The sequence below is a fragment of the Vanellus vanellus genome (genome assembly GCF_965231255.1).
Source record: "Vanellus vanellus genome assembly, chromosome: Z".
NCBI classification, from domain to species: Eukaryota; Metazoa; Chordata; class Aves; order Charadriiformes; family Charadriidae; genus Vanellus; species Vanellus vanellus.
Window position 1 is genome coordinate 39,437,501 of NC_138908.1, and position 24,996 is coordinate 39,462,496.

Genomic DNA, 24,996 nt, shown 5'->3' on the forward strand with positions numbered 1-24,996 from the left:
GCGGGGAAAAAGTTGCTTGTGTTCTTTTTTCACCCATATCAGGGATCTGGATAAATTAAAATTAGATTAGCTTCAGGTTAATATACCACCAAAAAAAAAAAAAACAAACCCCCAAAGAAAAACAAACCCAAACCACCACCACCACCACCAAAACAACCAAACAAAACCCACCCAGAACCCAACCCAGAAAAACCTTCAAAACAGACAGGCAAGAGGATCACTTGGCATAACTTTCATGGTACTAAAAGCTTGGAAGGCTGCCGCAAAAGAAGCAGCGGGCTTTTTCTGGGGAGTGTACAACCAGCATGATGACCCTGTGCTACCTGCCTCTCTGGACTTTCTTCTGCTAGGGGGCACATTAGAATAGGGGGAGAGATGAGAGGAGGTATTTCCAGATTCCCAGCTGCATTGCACTACAGGCAATTGGCTTCTGTGAGAAAGGCGTATTTCGAAGCACTGAAAGAAAGCGTTTGCATGTGACATTTTGAGGCATCCCTCCAGGTGATGCCTAAACCAGAGAGCCCTTTGCAAACTGGAATCCACCACGCTGGGAAGAGCTCCGGGTGGTGAGCACTGAAGTGGCTCTGCGGACGTCCACGCAGTTACCCCGGTTCAGACCTGTACAGGCACCGAGCAGTCAAAGCTCACACCAGCACAGTGGCTAACTGGCTAGCGCCCGCCGCTCACTTGCCTTATTACTCACATACTTAAATGTCAGGAACACCAGTGGGCCAGAACGAGTAGGGCATTGCTCTACCCTGCAGATGAAAAGCCATCCACCCCAGAAGCGTAAAAAAGATGTAGTTAAGCGTGTCCAGACACCCGAGGCCCCAAGTGAGGGGAGAGGAAATCCTGGTGAAAGCACAGGGACCTGAAAAGCAATACAGGAAAGAAGACAGCCTGTAAGCGCAGTGCCTGCATCCCGGGCTGGTGATGGATGGCCGCCCCTGGGCCCCTGCAGCCACACCAGGTGTAAGATGCTGAGCCAGACCATCACGCCCCAACCCGGCGCCGCCGCTGCAGTGCTGCCCTTCAGCCTCACCACCTCGTGCCCTGCAAGAGCAGGCACGCCACACCAGCCTGCTGGCCATGGAAAGCCCCGCTGCCACTGACCATAAATCAGCACAGCGCCGGGGAAGAAACCACGGTCCCACCGCCTGCTTCGCCTGACTGCTGTGGGGGCCGGGTCCAGCCGGTGGCAATGACCACCCCTGCACTGACTTCAGCACAGCCACCCCCACCCCTGCGGGACCGCCGGGACGGAGCGAGCTGGGAAAACCACAAAGGAAAAGCTGTCTGAGGGTTGTGTGAGCCCTGCGCCCTTGGCACGCTCTCCCTGCAGGGCAAAGAGCAGGTTTTCTGTGATGTTTAACTGAGCTGAAGGCACCCTGTAGGTCTTTCAAAGTCATTAGGATGGTCCATTACTTAAATCTGGATGTTGAAGTGTGGGACAAACATTGCATGTGAACAAAATCACACCCTTTACCTGGCAGCTATATATCCAAATATGTACTGTGCTCATATATAAATATGTATGTCACTGTATGCCTAATAAATATCTCGAAAACAGGTTGGAAGGTGTGGGATTTTCAAATATTTTTCCTGTATCATAAGCCTTTAATGACTGACAATTCAGCACTGAATCAAGTAAAAGCTCTCTTTTTTATTTCGTCAATTGCGAAATGAGGACACGGAACGGGTACAGCCGGCAGGTAGACTCCCAGCTCCGAATCCCACCTCTTGCTAGCAGACCATATTATTAATCACTGTTATCAACACAGATAACCGTAGGAGGGACAGCACAAGGTAGGGCTGCTCTCCTCATGCAACTCAGTCCCCCCTGGGATGCTCAGGAGGCAGGAGCATGTTTCCTTTAGAAAACCAACCACTCGTGACAGAATGAGGGGTGTGACAACTATAGGTACTCTTATCACTGTAATTAGCAGCTTCAAAAAGGTAGATCTGTATCACACCTAGCTAAAACAGTGAGATATACTTTATCCTGACAGACACCCCTTCTGCTGGGCCAGCAGTCTTTGAAGTCACTAGAAAAAACGGGGACCAGCTGGGGCTACTGCTCTGGCCCCTTTGATCTCGGTGGCTCTGTTAAACGATAAGCCAGTGCATGATTTGTGTCTCCAGAAATTTTCAACACCTTGCACGGTCCCTCACGCGAAGGCACACTGGGTGGCCTCCCCCATGCCCCCCTCCCTTCAGCGGGTCCTCCGAGCCCAGTGGGACTGGGGATATCTCAGCAGTGAGGACGCAGCTCCGCACCATCCTGGACAAACACCGTCCTTCAAGGACCAAAATTCACCTTTAGGATGGCAGCATCTACCACCCTCCTGGATGCTTTCTGGGAAGTGATCTGGTTGGCATCCACCGCTGGTGCTTTGCAAACTATTTTTACACTGTGTCCTCATAGTCCTCTTATCTTCATAGACTGTCCTCTAGCCACCAGCTGTCTTTTCAGCTACTGTTTCTGTTTTCTGCAGCCATTTCCCACCACGGGGTTCTTGGCAGCTTATCTGGGGCTGAGCTAAAGCCCTGCCCTGAAAGGAGGGCTGCAGCAGGGAGAGGGAGAGGATGAGGGAGCGGATGCGGTGTGAGATGGTTCCAGGAGGGGAGGGTCGGGGGCAATGAGACCTGTGAGGGAGGGCTGCCCTGAGTGGGCACTGAGCAAAAATGACTGGATGTCCTCCCCATCGATGCCCCAAGACCACTCTGGACCCCCTTACCCACTCCTCTGGGATCCCTGTGCCTGCCCCCTCCCTCCACTTCCGGTCCCTGAACCGCAGCAGGACAGTCCCACCCGGTAAACGTCGCTATCAAGTGATTTTCTGAGGCTGTGCCTCCTTCCAGGAGGCCATGGCCCCTTTTACGGTGATTATGCAGCACTGCAGCGAAGGCTGCTGAACTTTTCACCTCTTTGGTCACTCATTTTTACAAATCAGGGCATCACCACACTTTTGCATATTGCACAACCAGGGACCTGACCAAGGGGCTTGCTTCCAGCATCAGGGAAAATAAAAAGAGAAATCAATATTCTAAAGGTTAAAACAGTCCTCAAAGGCCAGACACTCAGCAGCTATAAATCAATGCAGCAGTATTCACTACAGGAAAGCTTACGTCGGTCTAGGATCTGGACGGAAAACAATTCAAATCATAGAATCGCAGCAACGAGATGGAAAAGAATGATTAGATCATCCCCTCTGTCCCTCGGGGCAGGGCCGTCAGGCTATACTGAGTGCTTTGTGCTGTGGTCAGTAAAGCTGTAGCTGGTTCAGGCTCTGCTAAGGCTTTCCACTTCTGTTTTCCTACTGCTTCTGTTCTTTGACAAATGTATTTTGAGTGAATAATTTATGCTTGGGATATTTAAAGAACAGAAACCTAAATCCTCTATTTACTGAATTCAAGCAGAGCTAGCCTAGAAGGAAAACAGCTGCAATGCCTCATTTCCCATTGCGTCCTCTTTGCTGACTTGCTCAGGACCTTCACCCCAACCCAAGCAGAGCAGTTATTAGAAGAGTAGCCAAAATCATTTGTAAATGACTGTGTTAAAAATGTTTTGCCTAGCATGTTAGGGGTCCAGGTGTACTGCAATATGTTTTTGTTCCTCTCATGTTTTAGGACAAAGACGAAAGACATGCTATATCCTCAGAAAAGGATCAGAACTGTTCTCAGTAAGTTCACATTATCAACTCCTGCAGCTCAAGCCTTGCCTCTGTTTTGAGCATGGACTCCAAATTATGCTGTCTGATGCCATCTGGTGAATCCACAGGGGATGAGTAAACAATACCAAACTGATTTCCCTGCGTACCAAAGGAACTTGGCTTGCATTCACATTCCCTCGGAGGTAAATTATTATTATTCTGATTGCTAACTCAGATTCCACTAAGAGCAGAAGGAAAGGAAAGGAAGGGAAGTGATAAAGGGACCTCCTTTTGCAGCAGTGATAAAGGGACCTCCTTTTGCAGCACGGATGCAGTGGAGATCATGGAGACAAGGTGCAATAATAAAAGCGACATGATAGAGCTGCTCTTTTGATGTGCCAGTGAATCACAAGCCTTGATTTAAGCAAATAGACCTGCATCTGCTCCACAGATAAGCAATGAGAGAAAAGTGTAGGCGAAAAATCTACTGATTTTTAATAAGGGTAGGCAGCCTAAGGTACACTTTGTTCTCAGTTAAATTGTCACATAGTAAAAAAAAAAATAAAACAAAACAGGCAAACTTGAAAATTAGGTACAGTAAATCCAGAAATCTATAAAATTCGAGGGGGGGGATTTCGTTTAACACATACCATATATTCAAATAATTTCCTTTTTCAATTAGGCCTCTGTGAACATTTGTTTTTCAATCTAGCAAAATTGTGCAATAATTTTATAGTGAGAGAGAAAAAGAGATAGTTTTGCCCCTGCAGAGACCTAATAGGGCATAAAGACAGGCATGTCCATAGGTGTCCCACCATGGGACTGGGCAGCTATAGAGTTTTCTGAAGGTAACACAGAGCACAGGTATTGGGCTGCAGTCATCCAAGACGTAATGAAAGATGGACAGAAATGAGTTCTTTATACCATACACATTTTCAGGTGAGGTCACGTCTGATTTTTTTTCACTCCATGGTTTAAGCCATTAGTGCAGTGCTCAGGGGTGAGGTTGTCCTCCAGCGCCTGCTAAAAACTTCCTGAACAGTTTGGCACCTCACTTGGCTCATGCGCCTCATTTTTCTGTCCATAAGAATTGCATTGCCCCAACAAACCCACCAACCCTGGCAAGTCTGAGAGCAGTAGCTCCAAGCGTGCCCCACACCAGACTAGCTGCATCACTCCAGCAAGGCCAGCACATCCCTGACAGACCAGAAATGTGTGTGCACAGGAGGCCTCTGCACTCACGTCAGAACCTGTGTGGGCTACAGCCTGACAGTTGCACACCACCAGCCTTGCTCTCAGCGTGTGCAAGAGCACTTCTTCAGGATGGCTGCCCAAAGCAGCAGATGACAGATTGCTGCTTAGCACAGTGGTCTGTTGTCAGAAGGAGAAGTCTTGTCAGGCATGTCCTACTTAGGGGATGAAAAATACACCGTCTCTAGACATGGGGACTATATGAGTCATTATGACAGATGTAGAAGGAAACAAAAATAATGTTCCTTAAACTTATTGCTGTATCATGGGGGAAACGTGGAGAGAAAAAAAAATAAAAAAGTCACAATGCCCTTGTAAGGACCATGCGAGCATCTGCTGGACTACTCTGGGGAGAAAAAGGACAACTAGGATCGTCCTGGAGACCAAACTCCAGGTAGTTGTGGGGACGAGTAAACTGTTGGGAAAGGGGTGTTTCTTCAGTATAAAAAAAAAAAAAAAGCACTCAGATTGTGGAACTCTTTCAGCTAACCCAGTGGATAACAGTAATAACATGGATGGGGCGGGGGGGGGAAAGAGCATTTGGAGGCAGAAATGACTAATATCCCTTAGAGGACAGCCGGGCTAACGTCCAGGACAGGCTGAAAAAGGTGGATGTGCTAAATCACCCAGGCAGCAGACACCAGGGAAAGAAAAAGCACGCCCGCGTCGTCGTCCCCTCCCCCCCCAGCACCCACCTGCATCTCAGGTGGTGGCAGAGAGGGAGGAGGTGAAGACAGGCCATGGGTCTGGGCTCCCACCTGGGCGGGGGATGGAGGAGGGACCCGGGAGCAGGGTCCCTCCCCGCTGCCACCCGGTGGGGAGCCGCCGCGGGCGGGGATTTGGTCCCGCGGAGGTAGAGGGGAGTTTTTTCTGTCTCACTCTGTGTTTTTGTTTGTTTTGAAACACCGGCAGTATTTCCCAGTGATTGTACTCATGTTTGCGCTCATTAGCAGCAGGTATTACAGTATCTTTGCCGCGATGCTTGTGGATTCGTAACTCATCAGCACGGCAGCAGCTTCCTTAGCCGCAGGGTGTTTGGTTTGCGCAATCCGGTTTAGGAAATCTCCCCGGATTTTCCCAGGTTTTGTATACATTTAGCTTCATTGGTGGTTGCGCCCAGCACTTCAAACCCAACTTTTCTTTTGATATGTTTTCGTGGCTCTGCTCCACGGCACTGAAAGGCCAGCTGGGAAACAAAAGGAACCTCTGAGAGCAAAAAACTTTCAGCTAACATGCCAGCTAACACGTGACTCAGCCCCGCCATAGGCTTCGTTTGAGAAAAAATCTGTTTCTGATTTTTTTTTAAGGAGAATAAAGTGATTAAGGATGTAAACTATATTTGCTTTTTTTCCCCTTACGTGTTGACGGCCTTATTTTTATAATGGTTCCTCAATTAGAAGAACACATGTTACCTAGGCGTGATTAAGGTTTGGACATCACCACGACCTCCTAACATCATCTTAAGCATAACTCTCCTTGGTTATACTTGTGGATCCACATCTGATTATCTGTTAGGTCATATTTTACATTTTAATTTTAGTTAAAACATTTAATTGATATGGAGTCCGTAGGTTTTCCAAGGCAATGGTTCCCAATATAATGCTTACATAGTCAGGAAGGCTTTTCAGTCAATTCTTCCAGACAAGAGAATGAGCAAAGTCCATGCTTCTACCAAGGCTGTACCGGTGCGGTACACCTGGCTGCACCGCAAAGGCAGGCAGCGGGCTACCATGTAAAAATAAATTACAGGCAGGCATGGCTCAAATTCAGGAATGGCTTCTCCCCTCTCCCGTCGCCCACCAGAGGGGAAAAGAGCTTTCCCCGACCTGCCTGCGGCCTGCTGGCAATGGGGTATCCCCCCTCCACTGCAACCTGCTCTGGGAGCTCGGGCTGTAGCAGGAAATTTAAGTAAATCGGTGCCTGATTTCAAAGGAAAGAATTTCGTGCTGAATATGCATAACCATTAACCTGAAGTGCCAGGGCAAACTGCCTTTTCACATGCAAGCAGGCAGATAGCACACAGCTCCATGTACATGCCAATGCCCTCTTAAAGCGGGGCGGGGGAGGGGGGGATATGGCACTGTTATCAGCCTCTCCTCTCCTTTTTTTTTTTTTTTTTTTTTTTTTTTTTTTTATAGCTGAAAGTTAAGCCCCGATGCTTACACAAGCCATAGCCGCGGAAGGCTTTTGGCCATCGCATCCCTCATAGCATTGTTGTCTCGTCTAAAAGCTTCATTGAAATTCAGATTTCCCGTTCTACCTGATCATTCCAGCAGCAACCAGCGGGAGGTCTAACAAGAGCCGGGCAGGCGGTAAGCCCTGTCGCTAACAGGTGACACATTTGTGTTTCCACGCTGCCTTTTTGGAAAGCGGCCAAGACCGGGACCAGAAGCATCAAAATTCAGAAAATAAAAAATGTAACAAAAGATTTTTTTTTTTTTTGGGGGGGTGGGGGGTGGAAGAAGCGCGGACATTCGATTAATGCAGAAGCTCACAAAAGCAATTCTGAGCAGCTTTCTGGGCAATCCACACTCTGGAAGTGCCACAAATCTCATTTGTCCCTGCATCTTGATGTTTTACTGAGATTTTCTTGGAGGGAAAAAGGAAATCTTCCTACCCTTCCCCAAAGACTACATATACCTCTGCATGGCAGCCAGACCAGCAACAGCACAATGTAGCGCACATCTGCCTTGGAGATGTTTCTTTCTCATTTTGGCTAAAAGGGAAACCATGTTTCACAAATGAGAGGGCACTTCATCAGCCTGACAGAGCACCTCTATGGAAATTCAAAGTTTCTGTGTTCAACCATTGTTCCAGAAAGAAAACCCCCAAAACCAAAATGTTTTACTTTTTAAATGGTCGGGAAAGATACTTTTTGCCACGTCCTTCCTTTGTGAAAATGGCAAAACCAAGAGCATTATTTTCTGCATGCTGCAGTGCCTCCTTCTTTAACAGTCTAAACTTCATTAAAAATGATTTTCCTCCTCTGTAACTGACATTAGACTCATTAAGCATGTAAAAAATAAAAAATACAGTTATTTATTAATGAATAATAGTATTCATTCATAAGGAGCATAGTTATGGATCTCCTCTGTAAGGGTTAATGTACTTTTTGGCTGCTTACCACTTACTAGCAATTTTTGTAGTCAATGCAATGGGGACTGAGGAGTCGGGCTGGGAGTTGCTGTATATTTGCAGTGCACATGTAGGATGGAAGCCTGACACTGTATAAAATAAATGAAGACGGAGTAATGCAGAATGCTTATTTTAAGTAAGAACTTTATATCCCTTTTGAGCAAAAAAGATCAAGAATGTTTATACATAAACTGGGAGAGCAAATGTTTTAGACTTCACCATAACAGGCTGGCAATAAACCGAGATTTCTGTAATGTTGATTCTGGTTCAAGCAGTAATTGTACACATACGCATGCTGAGTACAATCAAATTATACCAAAATACTTTGTGTGGGGACAAATATTTCTCACCATTTTATGGTGCTGCATAAATAGTAAGTAATATCATAACGTAACTGCTTTCTACAAAACCTGATCACACATATTTTCCCCAATTTGTCATCATTCTGGTTCATACAAACAAATTCCCAAAGGAGCAGCATAGTTATCAGGAGACATTGATTTCTGAGCTCCAACTGTATCTTCCTACTATAACATTTCACTTGAGAAATGAGAATGTTTCTGAAAACTGGCAGTGGGGTGACACACAAGCTTCCCGAGAAAGGAACATTATAAGGCATTTACTGCTGTCAGTGCCAATTCCATTTACAAGGCTGCAGCGCATGGGAAACTTTTCTGCACTACTAATGAATAACAACTTCTGAAAGATGGGAAATTAGTTTGATAAGAAGCCACCCAAGCCCTTGCAGAGCAGGATAAAGGCACCCAGGAATGCAGAAACAGGACAGCTGAGTCGGCAGGGTGAAGCAGAAGGGCTGTAAGAGGAACATGGTCTCACACCAGCAGACTTTGACTTTCCGAGAAGCTCTTCAGGGAGCAGCTTTCCTGGGCCCCGAGTGCCACAACATCAGCAGGGCACTGATTCACACCCGTCTTCACCTTCTGGCCTTCTCTGTATGGCCCTGCTCACATCCCTACAGCAGCAGTAGGTCTGGCAGGAGCCAGGAAGGTACTGAGAGCTTCAGACTTCCCTAATTAGCTGCTTAGTCATCACAGCCCTTGATCTTTCTAGTATGGCCTGTCTTCCTTGTACTAACCCATGAAATCAAGGGAAGTGCTGACAAAAGTATAATTACTTGAGCTGTCATTTCATGATATGGAGCATTTGGTGGCAATACCGCCCGAAGGTGTTGCTGTTCCCCTCCCCTGCCCACCGCCTGCTCCCGGCGAGGGGGGGACCACTGCAGCCACCTTGCTGCAAGCTGCCTGAGGAAATGGCCCGGCCTTAAAAAAAAACAAAAACAAAACCTGCAAAAACCAGACACCACACCTCCAAGAGAGCATGGCACATGGGACAGACTGGGAACAAACAGCTGATTTCAGGGGGAAGACCCAGGAGTAGCGCTTGGATTGTCACCAAACACTTGGCAGCCTCATATGCATGAATGTTCGGGGGGGGGGTCTGTGGATTAGAAACTCCTCTGTGAGGAACTCACCGTATTTTGTGTGCCAGGAGACAGCCAGAGTGGCTAGCAATGAAACAGCTACCGAGTGTGATGATATTTCCATTAGGGAAGGTGCATTTGAGTCTGGTCCAGCAAGCAATCGAGTGCCTATGACAGCTTCATGCCTAGAGAGTTACGACTGTTCCTTCCTTCTTATTCTGCGCTCTCAAGTCTGATTGGTATTTTTGTCTGTGAGGTTAGAGCCAAACTTATTGTTCTTTCTTTCTAATACCATTAAAGCACTGACATCTTGGCTTTGTGAGATACTTTATTTAATGAAAAAGGAAAATAAGGGCTTTTATTACTACAAAGACTAGCAAGAGGCAAGAGCTGGTATTACCCAGCTTTGAAAACAGTTGCTTTCAGGAAAATTATTCTCCAAAGGGAGGCTGAGGGCACTGACCACGGTGAACTGAACTGCGACATGTAATTTCATTACTTTGACTGGGCTAAGCTGCCTGAGCTTATTGCTACCTTCAGCAACAGAGCGCGTTGGCTTGCAGTACTGTGGTTCCGCGGTGGAGGGACGTGAAAGGCTGTGAAGGTTGCAACAATTTTCTCAAGTGCCATAAAAAAGCAGCCAGTTGGCCATTAGCTGATCACCCTGCAGTTTAAACAGATCACATGCCTCTGAGGTCCAGAAGATACGCTGGTTAGCACTTAGGGCAGCACTGCCGTGAGACTAGCTTTTGCAGAATTACCATGCATGTAGGATATCTGTTTGATTCCCACATGTGTTTCATTTTCAGACTTGCAGGCTCCATGGCAGGGTGGGAGGAAAACCAACAATCAAACCATCATTCCCCTGAGCAATGTGCTGCCATTATTTTACTGTATGTAATCCTTTTTTGTTCATGAGGCTATATGTAACAGTATAGCATTTCTTGTCCTTTCTGGCACTTCGAAAGTAAAAGAGTAAGATGAATAGCAATCTTGAATGGTGGGTATGTATATCTGTCTGTATAAATTTACATGCGACTTTCATGTCTGCGAATTGTGCTGGGCAGATAATCATGAAAACTTGACAGCCCCTCCTTCAAAGCAGTAGTGTGAGAAACAATTACATGCTCTTTGAATACCAGCTGGATGAGCTTCCCACACCATAAAACACAGTATTTCATTTTGAACCTGGAGGAGAGTCACACACTGCCATCTTTACCCTGTCTTCAAATGAGATTACCTGTACTGTGCTCCAGGAAAAAAACATGCTGCTTATCATTTGCGCTAACTGCAGGAAACCCCAGCTGAGATTCGCTGACCTCTGTGATACACAGGGTGAGACTGAATGATCAATCATCTTTAATCCTTAAAATCTACGGACAGAAAGAGGGAAGCGAGCAGCTCACTGTGATATGAGCTGTTCTGTTATCTATGGCACAAGCCCTAGTACGTAGGGCTCTGTGCTTCCTAAACTGCCAAATAAAATCCTGCATTTATAATGGGTGTCGGTACTGGGTGTAACTGAAACAGCATGGAGAGCGGTTTAACATGTATAAACAAGAACCAGCAATGCAAATCACAGTTCCTGCAACTCCTTTTGAGCTGTTCTTAGAACAGGGAGGAGTGATATACAATAAAGGGTGAAAAATCATGTCGGTATTCCCCTTCTCTAGCTTTTACTTATTAATTAATTCATACTGTGAATTAGTTCTGGTTGGTGGATACATTTAGGTGTTTTGTGAGTTGGAGAGCATGTCCTACCTCCATTCAGATTATGAAACAAGCACAACAAAAATGCCCGTTGACTGGGTATCAGTATTGCATTCAGTCGTTTGAGAAATCTGGCCCCGTAAAGGTCAAATGGATGTCTGAGGACAGGAGGAAGGTGGAAGTATCAAGTCCCATATGTTGCACAAGAGCTGTCAGGGGACAGGATGTGTGGATGGGCTGTTCTGGCTCTCCTGTCAATCTGCTACTCCGTACATCGGTGATGGCGACGTATTTACTTATTTTTTTAAGTCTCTCTAAGTTATCTTTAGGTCTTCACATGCTACTTGCTGTAAGTCAGTCACCAGGGCTGACTGCAGAACACAGGGAAAACTTCTTGTGTGACTTCTTAATTTAATTTCCTTGGTCTGAAGCTTCAAAAGGAGTGCTAATTATGTGGACAAAAATCCCATTCTGATTTCTCAGGATTTTAATACATATTTTAAAATTGCTATTTGTCCTTTTCTCTAAGTAGATTTCTAGCTAGCCATTAGAAGACCAATCCCTGCTGAAGTCCCTGCTGCACCTGTTTGTCACAAAGCTGCTGGAAACTGGCCAAGATATATCAGTAAAGCTCAGAAAAGGAAAGAGGAGGAATTGGCAAAATTAAGGAAAAAAAAATGTGAACCTTTTAAGTAATGTCATTGTCCTGTGTCATTACCTTTTGCATGAAACCTCGGCGAAGAAGGCTGTCCTCACAGGGATTTTCGCAAATCCTGCTGAGAAGGGAGGGGTCATCCAGGAGGAACAGGTTGTCCTCCACGTCTGTAGTTTGTTTTTTTTTTTTTGCCAGAGATGAAGCAATCTGCGCTGAGACTTTGTTCCTCAGTATCAGGTCAGGATTTTGCTCAGCTTGCTCTGGTGCAGAGCTGAGGGGGCAGCACACACCGCTGACACCCAGGGAAAAGGGGAGAGGGGCTGTGATGCCCTGACACCCTGGGGAAAGGGGAGAAGGACGATGACACGGAGGGGTGGAGGGGTCTCCCTCGCACCTGCAAGGCTCACTGCAGCAGGGGCAGGTTGTCTTGCGCTGCCCCCTGAGCAAATCCAGTTGATGCTCAGAGAGCTGGGAGCAGATGAGACTGTCATACAGAAATTTTTGGCCAGGCTAAGACATGAAGACCGCTAAGAAGGTCTTTCCCTTCTGAAGAGATCAGCACCTGCCATTACAAGAACCAGCAAGGGCCCTCAGATAATACTGCTACTATTTGCCTTCTCCATTTCAATGCAAAAAAAAACCAAAAAAAAATTGGGTACAACTCAATCAGGATACAAGAAAAGACACTAATGCTCCCCAGCCAGGACACGGTATTAATAGGCTTAAAATCCCACAGAACAGCAGTTGGTTATACCATTTTTTACATGTTAAATAATTAGATTGCATGAAGCTTTGATGAATACATGGCAGTCCATTGCATTGAGGTTGGAGGTAATGTGGCTTCTCATCTTGGTCCACTGTTACCACCAGGACTCTTTTCCTGATTTCCTACCACTGGTAATTTACTGCTCAAATGGTCAATCCAAGCCTGCTGTTTGGATCTGTATTTAGACTTTGGAAGACCTATCATTTAACATTTGTGAAAGTATCTGCTATTCTTGAAAAAACAGCAGGCACCTTAAGGTATTTGGATTTGGGCTTGGCTTATTTTTTTCTTTGCTTCATGCAGAGAATTGTGAATGGCTCTTTTGATGTTGTTCTCTTTTTCATCGTTTCGTACTATCTGATAATTTCATATTACCAGACTTCCTTGGCTGTGTGCATAAAATTATTTCCAAGTGACTAACTCACAGACAAACAAATGAGGTTGGGCTCTGGACCAGGTAAGGGAGCGCCGGCCGGAGAGCCCAGTGCTGCATGAGCCATGCCACAAACCATGAGATTTCCTGTGGAAAAAAGGCAAGACGAGCTGTACAAAGGGTGACAGAGACTGGAAGGGACTGATATGATAGTGATCCCTAAAATTCATTCAGATTGTCTTTGATTGAGCTGTTTGTTCAGCTGCAAAATCAAAGGAAAAGTGGGCATGGGAAGCAATAAATACTATTTTCTTATCCTTTCTTGTAGGATTGCCTATTTTTTTCCAGTAAAGGAGTGTACACAATAGACATAGACTGAATACACAATGCAAGCAGGCTACCAGTGACTCTAAAAAGCATTGCTTTAAAATGCCTGCCTCTAGGCATATCATGCAACAAATCCCAGCAGGTGAAAACTCCAGGCCTGCCCTAACACTGAAGACAGATATAATAACCAGAAACAAGAGGCTGTGAAAGCAACTTCAAAACCCTAAGGAAGTCTGGGAGCGAATTTTCTTTAGTGCTCCTAATTACAGAATATTCCTTATCTTTCTCTTATCTCAGTGCAAAAATGCATTTTATATATGAAAAAGATATAAATAACAGTCCCTGCTGAGTCATTATATTTTTCTAACAGTTTTCTCTGATCTTTTATTCTCTACGTCTTTTTTTTTTTTTTTGCTTTTTCTTGGCTATTTCTTAGTAAAGATGCTTGCTTTCTACTAGACTTTTCTTTCTCTACCTATTTTGATTCCTAAGGCCAAGACAAACAACAGTGATTACAGCTGATACTGTTCTTCATGATTCTTTTGTTGACATTTTCCTTAGCCTTTTTCTTATCTCTGTTATCTTAAAATAATTAGAAATTTAAAACATTAATCAAATAAAACGAAAGAGCAAATGTTGTGTCACCCGTCCTTTTGGGTTAGTCCTGAGGCAGCTATAACTAAGAGCACCTGGTTGAATTTAAAAGTGCCAGGGTGCCCCAGCGATGAGGTTTAAGGCAGTGGTTCCACTTTTATCCAGCAAATAAGCCCAAAGGTGCAGTACAGCTCTCCCATGCTCCTTCCCACCTCCTCCTTTACTCCAGGAGCAATGCTACTGCAGCTCTGCAGCACGGCAAGTAACGGGACTGGTCCATCTGGAAACCAGTCTACTTTTTCAGCCGAGACCAGTTCCTTGATCTGAGCTGCTGTACAGCCTCCCCTGTGTCAGCACCAGCACACGAGAGGTGTTGGGAGAAAGCTGCAGAGGGAAGTATGAACCAGCTGTTTGGGTAACAGAGCGCTTTAATGTCATATAAACGGGATGGAGAATGTTGAACCAAAACCAGAGATAACAGATTTTGCCTGACAGTTTTGGCAGCCTCAGCACAGGTATGTTGGTTACCATGGCCCAGCTGATGGATGGCAACGTGCTAAGTGACTATACCCGGCGTCTCGGAGGTAATTTGCTGTGTAGTTGTGTCGCACTGTCATGAAATCATGAGATGTAAATGTGAGTGACCAACAGACTTTTACTATTTGGTATCTATCCTGTTGCACTACGCAGAAGACTACTACAAATTTTGGACACCTCCTTTCTTGCCCTAGAAAAGTTTCCTTGATTTTAAAGTGTTACCAGCTCAAAACCAAAAAATCAGTACAGAAATTGTTCCCAGACAAATGGTTAATCAAATTGCTTCATTTGTAATTGAGTATTTTTTTCATGCTAATCAAGAAAAATAAAAAGTTTCAAAGGAAGAAGTCCTTCAGGATAAAAACTTTTGGCAAAGGATGTCTTGATAATTTTAAGCACAAATAAAATATTTAATTGCAATAACCAAAACTGTTTCCTTGTAAATGGTTTTGATGTTAACCAATGGAGAATTTCCAGGTTTATATAAAAAAAAAATCCCAACTTGCTCTACAATAAAACTTTTGCTTTCGTATCTTCTGTGATTTTTTTTTTTTTTTAGTTTCTCTGGAAGTTCTGCAGAAACAGGAACAAAGAACTTCTAAGTGGGGTGATGTTTTAAACAACTACAAGACATCTTTTGCAGGTAGCCAGACCGCTCAGTGCACATTAAATGCAGTAGCCGTAATTCTTTGCATTTGTTGTCTTTCCAGAGGGACAGAGAATTACAGATGTGAATTTTTCTATTGTGCACTTCCGCTCACTTAGACTGTTATGCAAGGCATAGAAAAGCTAGAAAATGTTCCCAATTTCTGCACGCTTAAAGTGGTCTTTTATGTCTTTATAAGTCTCTTGTCAAAGACTATCCTTGGTCCCTTCCACCCTATCTTTTATTTGCCTTTTTGTTGTTCTCTGGAACAGAGCGCTGTGTTCCCGAGGGTGTTTTGTTAGTTGCAGATTGCTCATATCAGCTTAGAAAATCCCATCCTTTCCTGTACTGCGGGTCCTTTTATTTAATTTATAATAGTGAGGCAATTGGATCCTTTGCTTTTGTTCTCCATGTGAAATAACAGAAACTTAATAGGAGCAACCAGTGGAAAGGAAAACCTTACTGTGGGGCAGGAAAGAAATGTCCCTGTAACATCACACTGGGGAATCGTGACCTGGTTTAGCTTTGGCAAAGGGGTGGTTATTAGGGCAACTTAGTTCAAGCAGCAAGTTACATCAGGTTTTTGCATTCTTTTGGAGTGAGAAGGACAAGGGATGCCAGCACAAAAAAAAAAAAAAAAAACACCAAACAAAAAAAAACAAACAAACCAACACTGAAAAAAAGAAGAGGGCACTCAAGGAGAGAAAAGGAGTTTGCGTTCACCTTTTGTTCATAGTATATTTCTATTGCTGACTTCTCATTTTGCCGGTACGTGGTTGTCCGAGTGTTGACAGGAATTAATTGGCTTGTGCATTAGTTAAGGCAGATGCCCAGAACAAGAACAGCAGTAACTATGAGATACATTTTTTAAAGTTAGTATTCTTTTCTTATCAAAGTCCAAACTTGGAGTCTACAGGTTTTCACGGAATCACAGAATCATGGAGTTTTCATAGTTGGAAGGGACCTCTAGAGATCATCTAGTCCAACTCCCCTGCTAAAGCAGCATTGCCCAGAGCACATTACTCAGGACTGCATCCAGGCGAGTCTTGAAAATCTCCAGAGAAGGGGACTCCACAACCTCCCTGGGCAGCCTGTGCCAGTGCTCTGTCACCCTCACCGTAAAGAAGTTTTTCCGTGTATTTGAACGGAACTTCCTATGTTCTAACTTGTGCCCATTGCCCCTCGTCCTGTCACTGGAAACCATTGAAAAGAACCTGGCTCCATCCTCCTTCAACCCACCCTTTAGATACTTGTACGCCATAATAAGGTCTCCCCTCAGCCTTCTCTTCTCCAGGCTAAAGAGTCCCAGCTCTCTCAACCTTTCCTCATAAGGGAGATGATCCAAGCCCTTAATCATCTTAGTTGCCCTTCGCTGGACTCACTCCAGCAGTTCCCTGTCCCTCTTGAACTGGGGAGCCCAAAACTGGACACAGTATTCCAGTTGTGGCCTCCCCAGTGCCGAGTAGAGGGGGAGAATGACCTCCCTCGACCTACTGGCCACACTCTTCCCTATGCAGCCCAGGATTCCATTGGCCTTTTAGGCAACAAGGGCACATTGCTGGGTCATGGATAATTTACTGTCTACCAGGACCCCCAGATCCTTCTCCTCAGAACTACTTCCCAGCAGGTCCGCCCCTAACCTATACTGGTGCCTAGCATTCTTCCTCCCCAGGTGCAGGACCTTGCACTTGCTCTTGTTGAACCTCATTAGGTTCTTCTCTGCCCAGCTCTCCAGCCTGTCCAGGTCACGCTGGATGGCAGCACGGCCCTCTGGGGTGTCAGCCACCCCACCCAGTTTAGTATCATCAGCAAACTTGCTGAGGATACACTCTCTCCCCTCATCCAGGTCATTAATGAATATATTAAACAAAATTGGACCAAGTATTGACCCCTGGGGGACACCACTGGCTACAGGCCTCCAACTAGACTCTGTGCCGCTGATCCCAACCCTCTGAGTTCTGTCCCACAGCCAACTCTCAATCCACCTCACTGTCACCTCATCTAGCCCATACTTCGTCAGCTTCCTAATGAGGATGCTATGGGAGACAGTGTCAAAAGCCTTGCTAAAATCAAGGTAGATGACATCTATGACTCTCCCCTCATCCAGCCAACCAGTTATCACAGAAAGCTGGGTAATTCAGCTGAAGTTACAGGCATTGGTACAAGTCAAAGAATCTCACCAGTCTTGTGATCCTCTTCGAGTTAACTGGCATGTATGGAAAGAAATTGGATTAAGAAGCTATGCTGAATGGTAAAAAGGCAAACTCACTACATAAAGGAGACAGGTCTGTGGCTACTAACTTTTGCAATCAAGTTTGTCACCAGACAAATTGCTTATAATTCCATTTCTTACTTTGTATTTGTGAAGTGGGATATGAAGTTACTAGTCTATAAAAACAATTGTTGAAAATATGAAAAATTCATAAGGTATTGTAATAGTGCAGGCAATACAGATGTAGGGTTCATATAGGAAGACTGCAAGATTAGTATAAAGTTTATAAATGTCTTGATCCATTACCATCAAACCTTCCATTTGCTTTTCCCATGTTAACAACAGAACACCTTTGATACCTTTCTGGTTTCAAACTTCATGACTAGCACACTTACCCTACATCAATAGTTTGATATTGACTTGTGTGAAAACCATGTAATAAAAAATAATTCCTGTGATCGGTGATGACTGTATTTAAAAATTTTCATCAACTTTGATCTTTTTGGAAATGTAATTGCATTTTCAAAAGAGAAGAAAAACAATATATCGAGTTTTAGCGTCTTCATTATTCTTCATGTACTACATTATTAATGTTGCCTCATTGACCTTGTCCCTTGAGGCAGGCACTGCTGACACCTTTTTTATTATTTTTCTCATTAATAAACATGTGGTGCCTCCTCCACTAGCCCATGCACTTCTTCCACTCTGTAGAGTGGATAAAGTGTCTTTTATCATTTGTTTATCATTCACTGACTGTTGATCCTACCTCTTTCCATGCCAGCTTCCTATGAAAAGACCGCTTGAGTGGTTAGATTCTTCATTTTGTACCTGTGCATGCAGCTTAGATGTTTGGGTAAGAATTATAGGCTCCAGGTTTGGACACTGATAAGTGAAAGCTATTAAGACAAAATAGTTATTTGAGCTGTTGCTATTTTGGCTAGGAGCAAAGCATGCCAGTAATGTAATTTGCTAGTAAGTTCTCATTGTAAAATAGGAATACTTACACAGAAACTGAATGAGGGGAATTCCTACCACTTTTGCCATACTTCTCTAAATTCACCCCGTCCCTCATCCCTTTAGCAAACTTTTTTGCAGGCTTTGCAGTGAGATTTAATGCATACTGGACTCCTTTTGTCCACTGGCTAGACACTGACCTACAGCGTGGCTCCAGTAAATCCATTATTCCATATTAGGAAGTAAAAAGAAAAGAAAAAAGAAAATATTCTTGGTGGCCTTTATGGGGTCCTTTGCCACTAGATCCATCAAAAGAGGAGAGAGACCCTCCTCTCCCATGTTATCCAGCCACACACTTCCTCTGTAATACATAATCTAAGTGCAGATGCCTGTGCGGCACCTAGTTAGCTCCCTCTCCTTCCGTATTAACATACAGACAGACACATGGTAAATACAGGGACAATTTTAAAGTCTTGGACTGTATCCTCTATGTAATTGCCATGTTTATCCATAATGATATAGGAAGTGTTCAGACAAAAAAAAAAAACAAACCCACAGGGTTAAGAGATAACGCCCCTTGACTATTATAATTTAGTTCCATTGCCTCTGTAATTGCAGAAGTGAAGGCAGTGCATTTTCTCTGCCTCATGGGGAAGACACAGAAGTAAAAGTTCAAGGTTTTATCTGGCTGTGGTTCTGCCACTGACTTACTGTATAATCTTGCACAAGTCACTTTGAGCTGTTGTGTATCATGTTCCTAGCTAGGATAAAGAGTTAATGGCATTTTCCTACTCTGCAAATAATTTTATGTCTATGTCAATTTTAGTAGTTTAATAATGTTAATCAACATGAATTTACTGGATAGTGCTTTTAAATGCCTTTTGTGTTCTTATTTATCTATATTAAGGTTTCCAAAACTGTTTTTATTGCCATGACTCTAAAGTACATTTAAAATATGTATTTTTATCATGCTATTTTCCCAAGATTGTTAGTTGAAAAGGTTTTGGTTTTGTTTTGTTTTGGTTTTTTTTCAGGAATACATGTTGTTTTCCTCTAGTGCTGATTGTTATCCATGGCAAATGATCTAAAAAGTCATGCCATCATAGCAATATAGCAATAAAACAGTATAGCTTGAAACTTTGACTTTGTTTAGAATTGCTCACATAGTCACATTCATTCAACCCAACTATTTATTCTTTTATGCTCTCATCCATTCATTCCTTCACGTACTCTGCTACTGACCTATTCATTGCATTATATATTGGTCTGCAAACCTCCAGGCACGTTCACTGCCCTTTTCACCAACTTACTAAATACCGACCACCTGTTCACTCACTCACTCTTGGACTGATCTGCCCTCAGCCTCAGATCTGGCGTCTGGTCTTCCTCTCATTCCCTACTCTCCTCTGGTATCTTCTGCCCTGCAGCTTATTTCTTTCTGAGTTTAATTAAGGACTTCAGGTTTAAGAGCACAGTCAGTTGTTACAGCTTTCTTTAACTTTTTCTTGCTTAATTGCCTTTTTTTTTTTCCTGGCACAGATCTGATACAGCTTGCCTAGACTTAAAATACCCACGTGTATACTCATCCCTCAACATGATGTCTGAACTAGGTATATTATGACTGCGGCAGTCTTTACATATTACTACTTCGCAGCATGCATTATGTGTACTTTCAAAGATTATACTTTATTATGTTTATAATGGAGGTTTTTAAAAGCATGTTTCATGCATATCTTTGGAATACCCATTATGGAGTTGCTGTGGACATGTATTAATAGTTATTCATTATATGATCTCACTGCCGCAGCATGTAGTATTTGAAAGATGATAATAATTTTTAGCAAAACAAATTCAGTTATAATTACCGCAAGGACCAATGTCTTTAGCCCAACACCACTAGTTCACACACAATCCAGGCTAATGTTACAGACCTTTGGAAAACCTCCCAAATTCACGTCCATCACGCCTCAGAGGCCATTTGTTTTTAAATCCTGTGAAAGACGCTACTTACAATGGGAACCGATAGGAATTTTCAGTGGTGCAATTTATGCTACTAGCTATGTGTTCCCGACACTGTTATTATTAGGACATTTCCTTTTTCTGAACAAATCGCTGTTGGTAGCAGACTTTACTTGAAAGAAGATCCTGAATGTGACTGAGAATCTGGCATTTGACAAGGTCCAAATATCAGTTCCGTGTTTTACCTCTGACCTTTCAGTCTGCAATACTCCACGGGTTTTACTGAGAAAGGAGATTGAAAACTACAGTATACAAATGAACAATATAATTCTTAAAGGTCACAAAATCTAACCTGGATAGAGACAGCAGAAGTAATGGATATTTTGCCTTGGTGCTAGCCTTTGCTCCGGTTCCTTCGTGCCACACTGGGTTTTTGGGAGCTTGTGCAGACCGCAGGCTCCCTGGGGAACCGACAAAATCCCCGTGATTTTCCTACTCTATGCTAAGAACTGCCCTAGCCTAGTATTCATAAAATGCAAAAGAGATTAAAAAAGCCACCTTTGTTTCTTCCCTCAGAATATCATTTCATAGCTGTATCCCTCAGGAGATGCTTAAAGTCTTGTCTACGCTAGGAAGGTTTTGCTGGTATATTAATACCAGCAGCCAGTCCCAGAGGAGATGCAGCTTATTCTTCTGCTGGTATAAATTACAGCAATTTCCCAAATAAAATAAGGATTTTTTTTATCCTGCTACTGTATTTGCACTAGGGATTTTCCGGCATGAGTTCAGCGTTTGATCCTTTTTCACGGTCCTGGCAGACACAGGTAAATCATCAGACGTGGTTCTCCCCCTTCCAGGCAGACCCTGGGTCCTTGGCTCCTCCTGCTCCCTGCTGGCTTTGCCTCCCAGAGCTGGGGGTGACTGCTTGCTTTTCCATGCCTCAGACCTAATGTTTTGACCGTGTGTGACCCTATTTGGTGTTAACAGTGTGATGGACAATGGTCGCCCAATGTTAAGCCGGCCTAGGTTAAATCACCATTTTGAAGAAACAACGAGGGGAAGTGGATCTCCCAGTGTTTTCTACACAACCACAACAAACTGTTCTCTGGCTCTGCTAATGTTCTCCTACAAACCCTACAGTTTTAAATACCTGGAAATATCAAGGTGACCAGGTCTCGCTTTGCATGTAAACTTTTTTCCTCTGAGGTTATTGTTATGACTCTTTGTCTTTCAGAGGCTCTATTTCCTCAGTCGTTTCATTTTGATGGTATTCTTCTGCTATAGCTATTGTGAATTATAGATATTAGAAACTGACTGTCCTGTTATTGTAACAACACATACATATTGTGTAATGCTGGAATTAGAAGGTCAGTCAGTAAAGCAAACGCCAACATCCGATAAACTAAGTATTTTGTTCAGTCTTGCTTAGATGACTCCTGTTAACCGAGCTATAGCAATCAAATGACATTGGGTATCACCTGTTCCGCTGCAATAAAAAAACCCCATCATCCATGTGTTGGTTCATGTCATTCGTCAGAACATTCACACCGGGCGTGCACGGACATGATGGTAATCAATAACTCATCAGTGACTCAGCAGAAGCACCCCGGGTGAGATGTGGGCAGTCACTGACCTATTTTCCTTTTTATGCCAAGCTGCTCCTCCTTTAGTACATTACCAAGCAGTCACCTATGCGGGCCTACACTTTAAGGTACAGTAAATTCCAGTACCATTTGCTTTTGGTATAAATCATTCATATTTCTGTGGTGCCGAGAGGCTGCATCCCACAGGCCATTTGTGCTGCGGTCTGCAGTGAGCGGATCCATCCTGCCCAAGACAAGATGGAGCAGGGGCAGGGGCAGGGGCAAGGGCAGGAACAGGGGCAGGAACAGGGGCACGGACAGGGGAACGTGACAAGCGGCGCTAGATGCGAGGCAGCGAGGCAGCTGTTGCACGGCCTGATTAAATCGCGGGGGCATCACATCTGCTTTCTGGCAGAAATGCATCGGTATCTTTTCAAGCCACACAGCCCTAAATCGTTAGGGGAGAAGCCGATTTGCTGGTACCATTGCTCGGGCTGTCATCGAGCGGGCATCATCACACCGTTTCCCCCCCGGCCTCTCCGGCCAGCCCCCGCAGGGATGCTGCCCTTGATGGGGGATGCGCTGGGGTAGGGGGGAGAAAAAAATAACGGAGTTTACTGCAAAGAGGGGGGTGCAGCCCCCCCGGCCGAGCCCCGCGGTGCTGGGGCAGCCGCCCCGGAACCCCCCCGGAGGGCCAGGGCCGGGCCCGCCCCCCCGCTGCAGCCCCGCTCCGGGAGGGCACGGCGGCCCTGCACGCCCGCCCCCCGCCAGCGCTCGGCCGCCATACTGCGGGGCAACCCAAACTTGTTACACACGGGCACCAACTCCTCCTCCTCCTCCTCCTCCTCCTCCTCCTCCCGCCGCCACCGCCGCCCTGCCCCCGCCGGGGCGGGGAGGAGGGGGCTGCGCCGGCCCAGCTTGCCGCGGGGAAGGCGCCGAGGCGGGCAGGGGCCGGGGCGAGGGGAGCGCCGGCAGAGCCCCGCAGGTAGGAGCGACTGGCGGGGCGGGCTGCGCGCCGATCGGGAACGGAGGCGGCGGCGGCGGCGCCGGCGGGGGGGAGGAGGAGGAGGAGGAGGCGGCGGCGGCGGCGGCGGCGCTGGTGGTGGAGGCGGAGGCGGAGGCAGAGGCAGGGCGGTCGCCGCTGGGGCGAGCGTCGGGCCGTGCCCACTGTGCCGCCTCCTGCCGAGGTGGGTGCGGGGGCTGCCGGGCGGGCTGCCCCGGGGGAGGGGGACGGGACGGCGGGGCTGGGGTCTGCACAGCGGGCTGCGGTGCGGGCACACCTGCGGAGCGGGGCCTCCTGCCTGGCGGGGCCGAGCCCGCCGCCGGCTTGCGGGGAAGGGGGGGCGCGGGCGGCGGCGGCGAGGTGAGACCCGGCGCGGGCAGCCCCCGCCGGCGGCGCGGCCGGAGCGGGGCGGAGAGGAGGAGTCTGCCGCAGCAAATGGGCGAGGGCTGGCAGGTTTATAAATGTGCTTTTTCTCCCACCGCCCTCCCCCCCCCCAGCCGGGCGGGCTCCGGCGGTAGCTTCCCCGCGGCGGCTCCCGCAGGTGCGTCCCCGGGGCGGCGGAGCCGGCGGCCGGGCCCCTCTCCGCTCCGCCGCCGGCCCTGGCTGCACCTGCCGCGGTGGGGCCGGGCGGGCCCGGGACACCCCCCGGGGGTCGGTGAAGGCGGGTGGGAGGCGGTTTCGCCCCTGCCGGCCGTTTCCAGGTGCCGGAGCGTGTGCGGGCTGTTGGTGGGAGGCCGCTGCCGGCGGGGCACCGCCGTCCCCGGCGCGGCGGAAAGCAGGGCGCTGTGGCGGGTGCTTGCTGCTGGGAAACCGGCTGCGTCTGTTTTGAAGACCTATTGCGTGCTGCTTTGGTTTTGGTTTGGTTTGTTTGTTTTTTGTTTTTGTTTTTTTTTTTTTTTTTCAGGAGAGTTTGAATCGGGTCCGCACGCAGGTGCGGAGTTTGCAAGGGACGGGTCAAGGGACATCGGAGTTCCCCCGTCTGTTCCCCTGTGCCCTCCAGCCGGTGGTGGTGGGATGTCCTTGTTACCCCGTGGAGGTGCGGGACGCTGGGCTGTGTTTTCTGGGCGCACGCACCCACGCAACGTGGGTGCTGAAAGGAAAAGGAGTGAGCGGATGGATGCGGAGACTGTAACTTCATTGTTGCGGCTCGTTTCTGTTAGCGGGGGGGGGAGAGGGGGCGGAGGGAAGAGGAGCCCGTTCCTGACCTGGTGTGGGAGGGAACCTGATGGAGCTGCAGGTTGAAGGGCTTTTTCGTGTCTGCTCTCTGGCGTCGTGCTGAAACGTTTTCCTGCCTCCCTCCTGTCTTTATTGCCACGTACCTCTTGCACGGAGATACTTCAGCTGAAAAACGCGAAACATCACCTTTGAGTCTGTGATGCCCAAATATTTCTGGTAGGCTCTGGAAATCAGTGTGGTAGTAAAGCCTCTTTTATTTTTTTTTTTAATTTTTAAAATTAAAATTCCTACAGCAATTAGCCGTAGGCTGTTGAGTGCTTTATGACCATCAGGCTCAGAAATAGCTAACTGATCTCATATTCCCTCTTGGATACCTATACGGAGGTTTTGTTAGAGAACTGTTTAATGACTTCTTTTTTTAGGAGGAGTGCGAGAGCTGAGGCGGTTATGCAAGTGCACCTAAGGGCAGCCAGCCCTGCTGCCTGCGCGGGTGGCGTGTGCGGGGGCCGTGCCAGTGTGGGAGTATCGTTTACAAACTGGGTTAGAAAGGGGCATTGTAAGAGAGAGAAGCGAGTAGCTTGCGTGGGGCGAAGCCCTGCAGGTACCATGCAGGTACCCTGCAGCTACGTGCCCGCTGGGGTGAGCGGGCTGTGGGCAGGCACTGCTCCGTCTTCCAGGGAGCATGGATGAGGTGCAGGCGGCTCCTTGCTGCTGAAGGCAAGTGAGCGGCAAGGGAATAGGTTTTTACGTGTATGTTCATCATGGAAAGAAAAAAAAAAAATAATGGCTTTGTAAATGTGGAGCTGGATTGACAGATGAAGTGTTGTCTCTACTGGGATTTCTTGGCCTGGAAAGGAAATAATTCACCCCCCATCACCACCACCCCCAAAGCGGTTACTCTGTGTACACTTTGTGGTGGTCAGGGATTGCTATGGAGTCTGCTGACAAAATCTGCTTGTATTCATACCTACCAAAATAGGTCTATAGCTGTTTTTATTTTTTTAGAGAGACAAAAGCC